Below are 13,421 nucleotides of genomic sequence, written 5' to 3'. Positions count from 1 at the left end.
AAAGATATTTTCAATTTTGTTTCGTTTGGCCCTATCCCAGTAAGTGTATTTTGAGTGTAACTGTGTAACATTGTGTGTATGTCCATTCGTGAAATAAATTAAAATGTATTTGATCTCCTTCCTTTGCTCAATCATATGATCCCGGGTATAATTGTGTTAAAAGTGCTGGTCTCGGGAGACTTCCGGTGACGTCACCGTGAATGGTAGGCTAGGTGAAGAGCTCACGACACCCACCATACAAAGCGATTAAACCTAGCACCCCACACGGCTAAAACATCCCCCAAAAGTGGTCAGTACCCTCCCTGAGAGCTAAGACATGGCAGGAAAGCAACAGAGGAGAACCCAAAACCATGTCACAAAGTTTTTTCCGCCGGCTCAGAGACAGATGGAGCCGTCCTCTGACTCTCAAGATGGCGGCGAGGAGCTCGAGCACGCCGTGGAGGCCGCAATGCTCGGCCAATTCAATCCGGCCTAGCAGGAACTCAATAAAGACTTTTTTGAGTCCCTGTTCCTCAGAATGAGAAGGGGTTTTCTGGAAGACCTTGAGATGGCCCTACGGGGCATCAGAGCAGACCCGGGCACCTTAACCACAAGAACCGTGGTATTGGAGACCAAAAGGGACACAATTTTGACAGCCCACTTTAACACAGAGGACGATATGGCAAGAATGGGGCACGAAATTGCTGATCTCAAAAGCGCCCTCGAGAACCACGAAAATCGTGACCGAAGACAGAATCTGCGCTTCAGAGGAATCCCAGAGTCAGTCCCGCCGGAATCTATCCAGCCATACCTCAAGAAAATATTCCTAAACTTGGTCCCTGAGCTGTCTGAGCATGACCTTCAGCTCGATAGGGCACACAGAGCCCTGGGACCAAAATCCCCAGACCCAAACCGCTCTAGGGACGTGATAGCCAAATTTTATGTCTACACTGCAAAGGAAAGGATAATGGCGGCCGCGAGAAGGGCTGGAGATGTTAAAGTGGACGATTACACCATCCAGATATTCAGTGACCTATGCAGGACCACGGTCATGAAGAGGAAGGAGATGAAGCCCCTCACAACTCTCCCACGAGACCTGGGAGTTAAATATTGATGGGGCTTCCCCTTCAAATTAATAGTGCCCAGGAATGGCTGATTCTTTATCATCTCGAATCCTTAGGACTCCAACGACTTCCTAAAAGCCCTCGGCATCACTCCCCCGCGGGAGGAGGACCGCCCCCCTCGCGCCATGGCACGACCTGAGTCTGCGGAAATCCCACGAGCCTCCGAACGTCTCGCCAACCAGAGGACCCACTGAGCCAAACACCACCCAGCCTTGTGCCAGACGGCCCACGTCTTCTCCGCTCCCCCACACGGCTACCCCCATACCCAGCAACTTACTCACTTTCCCCAACGCAACCCTGCTCTAACCCATTAGTTGCCAAAGAGATGAACCGTTAGTGGCTGGAACTACACCCCCCCCCTCTCCCCATACAGGGTCATACCCCTGATCAAAACTGTCCGTGACACCCAACCCCCCCCTCCTCCCCTCCCTCACCTTGCTCCGTCTCGCCCCACCGCACCAGGACTCACCACACCATGCTTCGTCCGACGGCCAACCCCCAGCCTCGTTGGATCCTTCCCGAGGATCCACCAAAGAGAAAGTGTCCCGCGAGACCTATCCTCCCGCCACAATGACTGACCGGGAACAGCGGAAGACTGCCTGCCAACGCACCTCACCGCACAATGACCCATGGAAACCTGGAGAGTGGGGATCATCTCTGGTCAGAGGCGCAGAGCAGAGCACTCCACAGGACCGCTTTTCTCTGAGAATCTTGCTCCTCAAGCCCCAGCAGCCCGGAAAAAGCAGGAGAGAATCTCCCCAGGACTACCAGCTGCGGCGCAAGCTCGGAATCCCGGAGCAGAGGACTTATTCCCCTCGCCAGCAGTCCCTGAGGGAAGGTCGTATATCCCAACCCTATCCCCCCCCCCTATCCCCAAACCCAGTCCCCCGCTCACCCCCATACTCCTGCACCCAACGGTTTGACCCCCCAAAGCTCACTACAGATGTACCGCAATATGTCAAATATGCACGACTAATTGAGTTCCATGTATGTCCCAATACTATGTTGTCTGACAACACCCGCAAAATCATTGACATCATTGATCACGTGCATCTCAATAAACTCCAAGCCATGATACTAAGCCTGGACGCTGAGAAGGCATTTGACCGAATCAAATGGGCCTTTCTCGACCAAACAATGATCAAATTTGGTTTTTCAGGCCCCTTTCTAGAAGAAGTCCGTGCCCTTTATCAGAATCCCACCGCATATCTAAAACTCCAAGGCGGACAGTCAAACCCAATCTCAATAAAAAAATGGAACCAGACAGGGCTGCACCCTTTCCCCTCTATTATTTGCTATTTCAATTGAACCCCTAGCGGCCCAAATCAGAGTCGAACCAAGCATCAAAGGCATAACGATCGCTGACATAGAATATAAAATCTCACTTTTCGCCGACGATGTAATACTGACCCTTGCCGACCCACATATATCCCTCCCCAATCTACAGAAACTACTAGACAGGTCTCAGACTACAAGATAAACACGGACAAATCCGAAGCACGTAACCTATCCCTCCCAGGCCCCATTTGGAAACTACTGCAGTCGAATTATAAATATAAATAGAACACCTCCCACATAAAATACCTAGGAATAAAAATAACTAACGCATATAGCACCCTATACCGGGCTAACTACCCCCCCCCCCCCCCCCCCCCCTATTCGACCAAATCAAAAGAGACTTGGACGCTTGGAACTCCCACCAGATATCCTGGTTTGGTAGAATTGTATCCGCTAAAATTAATTTACTCCCCCCCTACTATATTACTTCCAAACACTCCCAGTACTAATCGCATTAGCAGAATTAAGGAACATACAGTCCCACATCCTACGCTTCATTTGGAGACAGCACAAACCCAGGGTCCCGAGATCGGTTCTCCTGTCCTCAAAGACAAGAGGGGGTTTGGGGGCCCCACACGTGGTTAGATACTACCAAGCAGCCCAGTTGAGACAAGCAGTGGTTTGGAATAACCCCCCGGACTCCAACTGCTGGCTAGCAATAGAGTCCCACCCCCCTCCCGGTATTGCTCTGGTCCCAGGCGTACAAAGAAAAGAGACCCCAAAAACTTGAGCTTGGGGCAATGAAATGCACGTGGTCCATCTGGACCAAAAACAAAGGGAAATATGGCCTAGCTTCATCCCCCTCCCAACTCACCCCAATCTTCGGGAACACAGAATTCCCGCCTGGGTGCTCCCGTACCCAATTTGGTCAATTCCAGGACCTAGATATTAGAATGGTTGCAGATCTGCTGAAGAATGACAAAGATCTGTCCTTCCATGAGCTCAAAGCTAAATTGTCAGCCCCCAACCTCCCCATTTTCAAATTCCTTCAGATACGGCATTTCCTTGGAGCTTTGTCCCAAACACCCAAATTCCCCCCGCAGACCAGATTCGAGTCCCTCTGCCGGAAAGGCGAATACCAGAGAGGACTAATCTCTGAAATTTACAGAATAATCAAGGCCTCCCATCCCCCACCCTCCCATAACTATATGCAGAAATGGTGCGCGGATCTAAACACGCAAGTGGACCTTGAGGACTGGGAGGATATCTGGGAAGCAGCTTCCAAAACGTCAATCTGTTCTATCACAAAAGAAAACATCTACAAAATACTATTTCAATGGTACCTGACCCCGAGTAGACTGAGCCAGATCTTCCCCGGCACGGATATGTGCTGGAGAGGATATGTTCAAAAGGGTGACATGGCACATATCTGGTGGTCATGCCCAGAGATCCAGAAGTTCTGGACCAGAGTCCAAAGACTCATATACAAAACCCTAGGACTGGAGGTCCCCCTGGATCCTCTGGCATACGTGCTGGGAAAACCAATAGAAGACCTTCCCGCCCCATTAGCTAGACTGTTATCTGCTATACTAACGGCAGCCAGATGCTCAGTTGCGGAGGCCTGGAAACAAATAAAAGCCCCCTCCAGGAGGACAATTGTGAACAGGATAAACACAGTTATGAATATGGAAAGGCTCACAGCCATGCTGAATCAGAGAATGCCCCAATTTTACAAAACCTGGGAACCATGGCCGGGCTCTGGGGCACCGTCCCTTCTCCAGGTCCTAGCTAATAACTGACCCACCACAGGCTGGGAGTGATCGGAGACCCCCCTAACCCACAACCCCCCCCCTCTCCCCACCCAACCCCCCCTCCTCCCCCTCTCTCTCGCACCTCTTGTCGTCCCCATCTATCTCCCCTCCCTCCGTCTCCCCCTCTTTCAAACACAAAAACAAGAAAATGATTTGTTGGTGCATCTCTTATAACTCACAGTCATGTGCCTATGACTTCTAATCTCTCTGTACTGACCAGTCTGTTATTACTGTTTGTAATCTTTGTTTTATATATGCTTCCAATAAAGGAAAAAAAGATTGAAAAAAAAAAAGTGCTGGTCTCCCGTGACAATTAGACTCAGATGTTCTGAGTTAGAAGGAGGGGCTATATAACTTACCTTTGTACATGCTTTGTAGACTCCTGGGAGGAGAGTTTTCTCTGTTTTGTCCCTAGTATGTTTTTTTTTTTTTTTTTCAAAGATTTTTATTAGGCAAATACTTATTTTACAATGTACATGTCATATATGTTAATACAGCCTAATACAAGTTTTCTCCATTTTTTGGTTAAAGAAACCAGAAAGAGAGGGGAAAGCCCATCGCCCCCCTGACCCTCCTGGGGTTGTGAGGGGGGCGCGAGTATGGAAACAGAGAGTCAGAGTATAGAAAGGGAGAGAGGGGAAGGTGGGGAGGGGGGGGGGAGGGGGAGGAGGGGGAATACCTGTTGCTTATCGCGTCCTCAGAATATTTCTATTGGAGTTTCTAGACTCGTTCTTTTTACTTTTCGTTTTTAAGTTAGGGGCGTGGGGGTGCCATATGGGTTAGCCACGGATCCCATGTTTTATTAAAGGAGTCCGTGGATCTTTTCAGAAAGGCCGATAATTTCTCCATATTCATTACCTCTTGTATCCTATTTTTTATCGTTTGTTTTGAGGGGGGAGACACTTTCTTCCAGGCGGCCGCCACTGCACATCTAGCCGCTGTTAGGATGAAGGAGATTAATTTACTTGTTGGTCGGTCCACATTTTCTAGGGGCCTGGCCAACAGGTAGGTCAGCGGGTCAACAGGGATCTTGAGGCCGGTAACCTCTTCTATTAATTTTTGAGTGGTTCCCCAGTATTTTTGAATTTCCGGACATGTCCACCAAATGTGTGCCATGTCCCCCTTTTGACCGCAGCCTCTCCAGCATACTGCACCGACACACTTTATTCGAGCAAATACCCAGTATGTACCTGGCAGATACCTGGAATGCGCCGCTCCTCACCTCTGACAAGCCCCGTTGCGTTTGCCTTCCCAGCCTGGGTTCATGCCTGGCTGACGGGCGGCTGATCTGTTAAATGATAATGATTAGGATTTAATAGGCTGCAATGCTTCGCGTGTCTACCAGATGGCATAAATTCATGAATTGTAATGCAGTATATATATATATATATACTGTGCAGTATTGCAGCCAGCGGGAATAAAATGCTTCAATCCCTGCTTGGAAAATACCTCAATGCACTCGGGCAGAAAACAGTCACAAACCTCAATACACCCGGGTATACCCGAATTCGTGGGACTAGCCGAGCTCGAATAAAGTGTGTCGCCAGTGTAGATCGGACGCCTGTGGGTAGATTTGATTTATTCTAACTGGGGTAAGATACCAGCGGAACAGTATTTTATATATATTTTCTTTGATTGTGGTACATATGGAAGTTCCTGAGGCGTTCTCCCAAATTCTTTCCCAGTCCTCTCGGTCTATAACTATTCCTAATTCTGCTGCCCAGTGCAGCATATAGTCATGTATGGGGGCTTCTATAGCCCTTTCCAATTCTGCGTAAATTTGTGTTATAAGACCTTTCTGGTGGCCTGTTTCTCGACAGAGCCGCTCAAAAACTGTGAGAGGGGGAAATTTCAACGTTGGGGATAAGGTTCGAATAAAGTGCCGAATTTGTAGATACTTGAACACGTCCAACCTTGCTATTTCATATTTGGTTTGTAGATTTTGATAGCTCAGGAATTCTCCAATACTCAAGAGGTCAGCGATCGCTCTAATATTTTTTGCTTTGAATTGGTCGAATTGTCTGGGCTCACAACCAGGAGGGAATTTCGGATTTTTGTGAATTGGTATGAGTTGGGATTGGGGCGAAGTGAGCTTAAATTTATATTTGCATCTCGTCCAGGTCTCCCATGTGTGTCTCATTGGGCCTAATTTAAATTTACTATTCTGCATGTCTTCCCTGTTCAGGGACCAAAGGTAAGCTGGTAGTGAAGGCGTCCCGGCGTAGTATGTTTCTATATCTAGCCAACAGTATTGGTTTGGGTTGGCATTCTAGACTACTACCTGTTTCAATTGTGCAGCTAGGTAGTATTTTGTGATGTCTGGGACCCCAAGTCCTCCTCTTCCCCTTGATGCCATGAGAACTGTTCTAGCGGTTCTAGGTTTCTTACCTTGCCAAATGAAGTGGAAGATTAGTTTTTGTATATTCTTTAATTCTGAGCCAGGGATGTGGACCGGGAGCGTCTGGAAATAATATAATAATCTGGGGAGTATGTTCATTTTAACCGAGATCATCCTCCCGATCCATGATATTTGATATCCTCCCCATTTCGCTAAGTCTTGTTTAATTTTCCGGAACAGGGTCGGGTAATTATGTTGATATAGGGATTGGTAGTTCCTCGTTATCTTTACTCCCAGGTATTTGATACTCGAGGAGCTCCAATGGTAATTAAAGTTTAATTTGAGGAGTTTCACCTCTGGCTCTGGCAGGCTTAAATTTAGTGCTTCCGATTTATCGTTATTGATTTTATAGCCTGATATGTCTCCAAAATCTCGGAGTTCTTTTTGGAGGTTAGGTAGGGATGTTTGAGGTTGCGTTAGGGTTAAAATGACATCATCTGCGAATAGTGATATTTTGTGCTGCCTGTGTCCAATTTCTATTCCTTTGATGTCTCTATTGGTTCTTATTGCCGCTGCTAGGGGTTCTATGGTTAATGCAAAGAGAAGAGGAGATAGGGGGCATCCCTGTCGAGTTCCATTAGTTATCTCGAATCTCTGGTTACTGCCCCCTGGTAGTTTTACTGTTGCAGATGGATTTTGATATAATCTACGGACTCCTTCTAGATATGCGTCTTTGAAGCCGAATTTGCGCATAACATGGTCCATGAATAGCCAGTCTATTCTATCGAACGCCTTCTCTGCGTCCAAGCTAAGGAGTAGTGCTTTGGTCCCTGTGAGATGGACATGTTCAATAATGTCAATTATCTTTCGGGTATTGTCCGAGGCCTGTCTGCCTGCTACGAATCCCACTTGGTCTTTATCTATTAATCTTGGTAAAATGGGATTCAATCTATTTGCGAGTATTTTGCTATATAGTTTGAGATCACAATTAAGCAGGGAGATTGGACGGTAACTTCCACATTGCATCGGGTCCCTGCCTTCTTTGTGTATTATGGCCAGGGTGGCCAGGGACATTGACGTGGGGATTTGATTTCCTTCCATAAAATCGTTGAATGTTCTTAGGAGATGCGTGGATAATACTGGCAAGAATCTCTTATAGTAGACATTAGTGAAGCCATCTGGGCCAGGAGACTTAGTGATTTTTAATGATTTGACCGCCTCTTCCAGTTCCTCTTTTGAGATCTCAGCATTGAGGACTGTGTTTTCCTCCTCCGTTAATGTGGGGAGCTGACATTTATCTAAGTATTGTGCTATTAATTCGGATGCTACTGATTCGGGGCGGCCTTTTTTGGATCTTAAGTTATAAAGTTCGGTGTAAAATTTTGTGAATTCGGCTGCTATTTTATTATCACTATGTTGTATCTCACCAGACCTACTCTTGATCGCCGTGATTTGGGACCGTTTATGAATCCCTCTTAATTTAGTCGCTAGAAGTCTGTCTGCTTTGTTCCCTTTATCATAATATTGTTGGTTGGTCCATTTGAGGGCTTTCTCAACATCCTCCAGCTGGATTTGTCTAAGTTTTGCTCTAGCTGTTGTCAATTTTTTATATATTTTTTTTGAGGGGTTAGCTTTATGAGTTTGTTCTATTGTTTTGATATCATCTGTGAGCTCCTTTATTAGTTTTTGGCGGGCTTTTTTCCTGTGGGATGCGATGGAGATGATTTTCCCTCTAATGGTTGCCTTATGGGCTTCCCACAGGATTGCTGGTGAGGAGACGGATCCTGAGTTAAAAAAAAAGTAGTCTCGAATAGCAGCTCTGATCTCTCTTTCTATCTCAGGATGGTTGAGTAGTGAGTCATTTAACCTCCATGAGTAATTTGTTGTCTTTTCAAAGGGTGTTGTCAAGGTTATGGTAATCGGGGCATGATCAGACCATGTGATCGGTCCTATGTCGGAGTCAGTTGTTGCCGCCACCACATTTTTTGTGGCCAGAAAGTGGTCTATTCGAGAGTAGGTCTGGTGAGGTGCTGAGTAAAAAGTATAGTCTCTCTGGCCCTGATGTTGGGTTCTCCAGATGTCCACCAGTGAGAACTCACTCAAGATTCCCCTAAACCTTTTCCCTGTGATCTGGGAGGGGGTTGTACGGGGAGGACCCATTGTGGTCGATCTGTCCTCGGTAGGGTTGAGGACCATGTTTAGGTCCCCTCCCACTATCATCGATGACAGATATCCCGGGTCTATGCCCTCGAGTACTTTCTTTAGGAATTCGGTTTGGTTCTCGTTTGGGGCATATACATTGATAAGAGCGATCGCTGAGCCCGCTAAGGAGCCATATACCACTAGAAATCTACCCTCTGGGTCCGCAGTTGTTTTGATGTGATTGAATGGGGTGCCCTGTCTGATCAGGACAGCTACACCCCTTTTTTTACTAGTAAATGATGCGAAAAAACACATTGGGAACACTTTTTTGAATAAATTTGGGGGGTCTTGTGATGTGAAGTGGGTCTCCTGTAGAAATATGATGTTCCCCCCTGATCTTTTCATATCTTGGAGTGCTAGCCTTCTTTTTCGGTTATTCTGGAGGCCTTTTACGTTGAGTGAGGTGAATTTAATTGTAGTTTGGCTAGCCATTTGGGTTCTTTTTTAGATAGTACCGTAAGGCCTCATCTTTCCCATTTGAGAGGCCCTGATTCAGTGAGTCTGAGTCTCGCTTATATTTCTGTAGGTGTGGGAGTTGCAAATTTTTTTGGCTGGAATGACAATTTTAAGCTGAGATGGGGGGGCGTGGGGGAGGGTCAGAGGGGGTAGGGCAGAGATCAGCTGGGACAGAGTCAGCTGATAGAAATAGGTTATAACGAGGCCTTGAGAAGGCCTCAACAAACTTTTGCCAGCTTTAAAAACAGCCGGCATTTGGGCTATAAGAGCCCTTCTGGGGTGGTTCCGGGTCAGTCCACCGTTGGACGTCTGAGGGGTCCAAACCCTCTATAGAAATTACTTAACCCCTTTTTTTACGTAGGTCCTCAGTCCACAGGTGAGGGGAGATAGGGGGGGGAGAGGGTGTGAGTCAGGCAGTTTAAACATTTCGCATTTTTGTACAGCATCTGTTATATAACATTACATCATGGTCCCACTGTGCACATTTTGATTTTCCACCCAAGCAGTTTCCACTTTCTTCTGTGAATTTGCTACGTCTGAGTGGGGGGGGGGGATGGGGTGGGGGGGGGTGTGTGGATGGGGGGGGTGGGAGGGGGGTGTGGATGGGGTGGGGGGGGGAGAAGTGGGGGGGGGGGGTGGGGAGGGGTAGGGGGGGGTGGGTGGGGGGGGTGGGTTTGGTTTTGGGAAGGGGGGGTGACGGAGCCTTTCTAACAGTACGGGCTTATCACATTTTTGTACAGTATACTGCATCTATTATATCACTTTTTTGCAATAAGTATGCTATGTATCATCTGGAGATCGTACGTTTAATTCACAACTTTATATACAGTAATACCGGAGGGGAAGTGGGAAGGGGGGTGAGGGGAGGGGGGGTGGGGGGGGGGTGGATGTGAGGGTGGGGAGAGGGGGGTTTGACAGAGCTTCTTCAACAATGTGGGCATTTCACATTTTTTGTGTGCTGCGTCTGTCGTGCCACTCTATACAATAAGTATACTATACACTGTCTGGAGATTAGTCTAGGCACATTTAGTTTTCCCATGAGCCTTTGCTTCCTCTAGGTGCTGTTCCAAGGGAGGACATAGATACATATCATTTATTACATACATTTTTCAACTTTTGTGTTACATCTGGGGGGGGGGGGGGAGTGAAGGGGGGGGAGGTGGGGAGTGGGGTGGGGTGGGGGGGGAGGGTTGATGAGACGTTTCCAGCAATAAAGACACTGTACGTTACCTCACTAGTACCACTTTACCCAATAAGTATATTATATGCTGTCTGGAGATCAGAAGAGGCACTTTTAATTTCCCTTATCTATCTTTGCTTCCTCTGAGTGCTATCCCACGGAAAGATTTAGGTGCATCTCATCCGTTGTATGTACTCCTTAGCTTTTGTTTAATACTGGTGGGGGGAGGAGGGGGAGGAGGTCGAGGGGGAAGAGGGGCGGAGGGGTGGGGAGGCATAGGTGCATCTCACTCTTTGTATATACTCCTTAGCTTTTGTTTAAAACTGGGGGGGGGGAGGAGGGGGGGAGGAGGAGGGGAGGGAGGGCTTAGGAGCACCTCACCTATTGTCTATACTTCTCATCTTTTATATAATGGTGGGGGGGGGGGGTAGGGGGGGGTGGGGGGGGGTGTGGGGCGGGGGGGGGAGTGGGAGGGGGGGGTTTGATGAAACCTTACTGACAAAGCAGTCATATCACATTTCTATATATCGCTTCTGTTTTACCCCTCTTTGCAATAGGTATACCATATATTGTCTGGGACTCAGCCCCTATTTATTTAGTTTCCTTATATATCCTTGTTTCTCCTGGGTGCTGGGGGGGGGGGAGGGAGAGGGGGGGGGATGTGAATGGGGGGGATGTGAATGGGGGGGGGGGGTAGCGGCCCACTTCCAACAGGACAGGTGTTTCCCATTTATGTATATTGCCTCTGTGATCCTCTGGAAGTCGTTCCAGGAGGGGGAAAGTATGATAGGGGACATAGGGGTATTTTATTTATTGTTTACACTTCTTTGCTATTATGCATGGGGGGGGGGAGGATGGGGGGGGGGAGGATGGGGGGGGGAGGATGGGGCGGGAGGGGGGCTATGTGCTTAGGTTATGGTTGAAATGGGGAGGGGGGGGGGGCGTGGGGTGCCTTCCATAACATAACATTTTATCACATTACTCACGGCCTCCAGGGCGCCAAACCTCAGTTTATGTTTTTTTGCGTCCCTTTAGTCAACTCGAGTGGACCGGATCCCCTGGGCCATAGTTGTCCTTCGTCGCCTGAGCCGGTGTGCTCCCCGTCGGTTCGGGCCCACCCGCCGATGGGCCATACCCTCCCCCCCTCCATACGCCAATAAAAGAGGGAAAAAAGAAGAAAAACCATCCCGCAAACTCGGGGTAGCTGGCCTGAGAGAGGGGGGGGGGGCACATACCACCGCGGGGCCACCAGAAAGACTGGAGGTCGGGGTCCAGCAGTGCAAGGCCAAGGGCCCGGCCCTCCCATCGTATTGGGATTGGGGAGACCGCGCTCCTGCTCCATCTGATCGGGCCGGGTGTGCACCAGGATTTTAAAGCAGCCGGCGGGATCAGCTCCGGTCCTCTCGCGGGAGCAGGTGACACGTGGTTCAGCGTGGGGAGCGGTGTCCAGAGTTGTCTCGGTCGGGAAGTCGGCGGCTCCTCTCAAGGTACTGCTCCGGTCCGATGGGGTGTCTTCCAATGTGGCTGTGGGTCTCCCCTTTTCCTCGGGATCACATAGGGAGGGGGGGGGGTGTTGTTTGAGTGCGGTGGCGGCTGTTACTGCTTGTCCCTGGAGTGCTGGGCCGCGATCCTCTCCGATATCCGAGGCGGGTCTCCTGCAGCTTCATTAGGTGACGGGTTGTCTGGTAGCCATCCTTGTGGAGGAGTTAGGCCCAAGGCCTTTGCAAAAGGAGCCATGTCCGCGGGGTACTTCAGGGACAGGAACTTTCCATTTCTGTTCACCGAGATCTTAAACGGGAAGCCCCATCTGTACAGTATTCCCTTCTCACGGAGCAAGTTAGTCAGCGGCTTTAACTCCCGTCTGCGGTCTCTTGTTGCTTTTGACAAGTCATTGTAGACTTGTAAGGTCTCATTTTGAAATGTTATTTCTCCCATGTCTCGGCATGCTGAGATGATTTTTTCTTTGGAAGTATATTTGTGCATTTTTATTATGATGTCCCTTCTTCGTTTTGGATCATCAGACTTGGGTCCCAGCGCACGATGGGCTCTGTCCATTTCTAACTCCTTTTCTTCCAGCTCCCCGCAGACCATATTGAAGAGCTCCAGGAGGTAAGGCCGGATCTGTTCCTGCGTGACCGACTCTGGAACATTCCTCACACGAATGTTCTGCCGCCGGTCACGATTTTCCTGTTCCTCCATGCCCTCCTTGAGGAGGGAGATTTCTTCACCTAGGCGACTGATCTCTTCTTCTGCCTCTCCCTGTCTTTGTAGGGATTCGGAGAGCTTGTTCTCCAGGGTCGTGGTCTTTTCTGTCAGCCCTGATATTTCTCTCCTAATATCGCTTACTGCAGCTCGCAATTCCGTTTGGAAGGAAGTTTTAAGCGTAGCAGCCATGCCAGCCATCAGTTCCTCCAAGTATGCCCTGGTTATTGTGTGTTCTGGGCTTGTAGGGGTTTTTTCGCTGGGCTGGGTCTTTTTCCCGGATTGGGAGGTAGCGCCATGCGGTCCGCCGCCATCTTGGGGATTCATAGTGCTATCCTTCCCTCGTTGAGACGGTGTAAAAAATTTAGAAACAGGCTGGTTATTCGCTTTTTTCGATTTTGACATTCCCCTTCTGTTTGTCTATCCGGAGGGACTAATTTCGTCCGAAAATTTTGAGTTTAAATAGGGGTTTTTGCGCTTTTTAACCCGCGGGTTTCAGGAGCTCCTCTAACAGCCGTCCATGCCGGGTGACGTCACCGGAAGTTCCTTTTGTTTTTTTAATATGTGACCCAAGACATCTTTTTTATTTTTGTAAATACCCGGTGAGTTGAGTGTGCTTTTCCACTGGGTTGCTGCTCAACCAATCTTTGGTCATTTCTTGACCATTAGATTAACCTGAACATATATCTTTAAAAATGACAGAATCTGATGGCAATAATGCAAATATAAATTAACTGTACCATATTCGCCATATGAATAACTGGCAATTGTCATTTTTATGGACAAGATGATCTAGTACATTTGTACTCAAGAAATGGTCCAACATAGATAATACGAAAATACGAATACTA

The sequence above is a fragment of the Ascaphus truei genome, chromosome 1, assembly GCF_040206685.1.
Source record: "Ascaphus truei isolate aAscTru1 chromosome 1, aAscTru1.hap1, whole genome shotgun sequence".
NCBI lineage: Eukaryota > Metazoa > Chordata > Amphibia > Anura > Ascaphidae > Ascaphus > Ascaphus truei.
The sequence above is the reverse complement of the archived record's forward strand: the minus strand, read 5'-3'. Positions refer to the sequence as shown.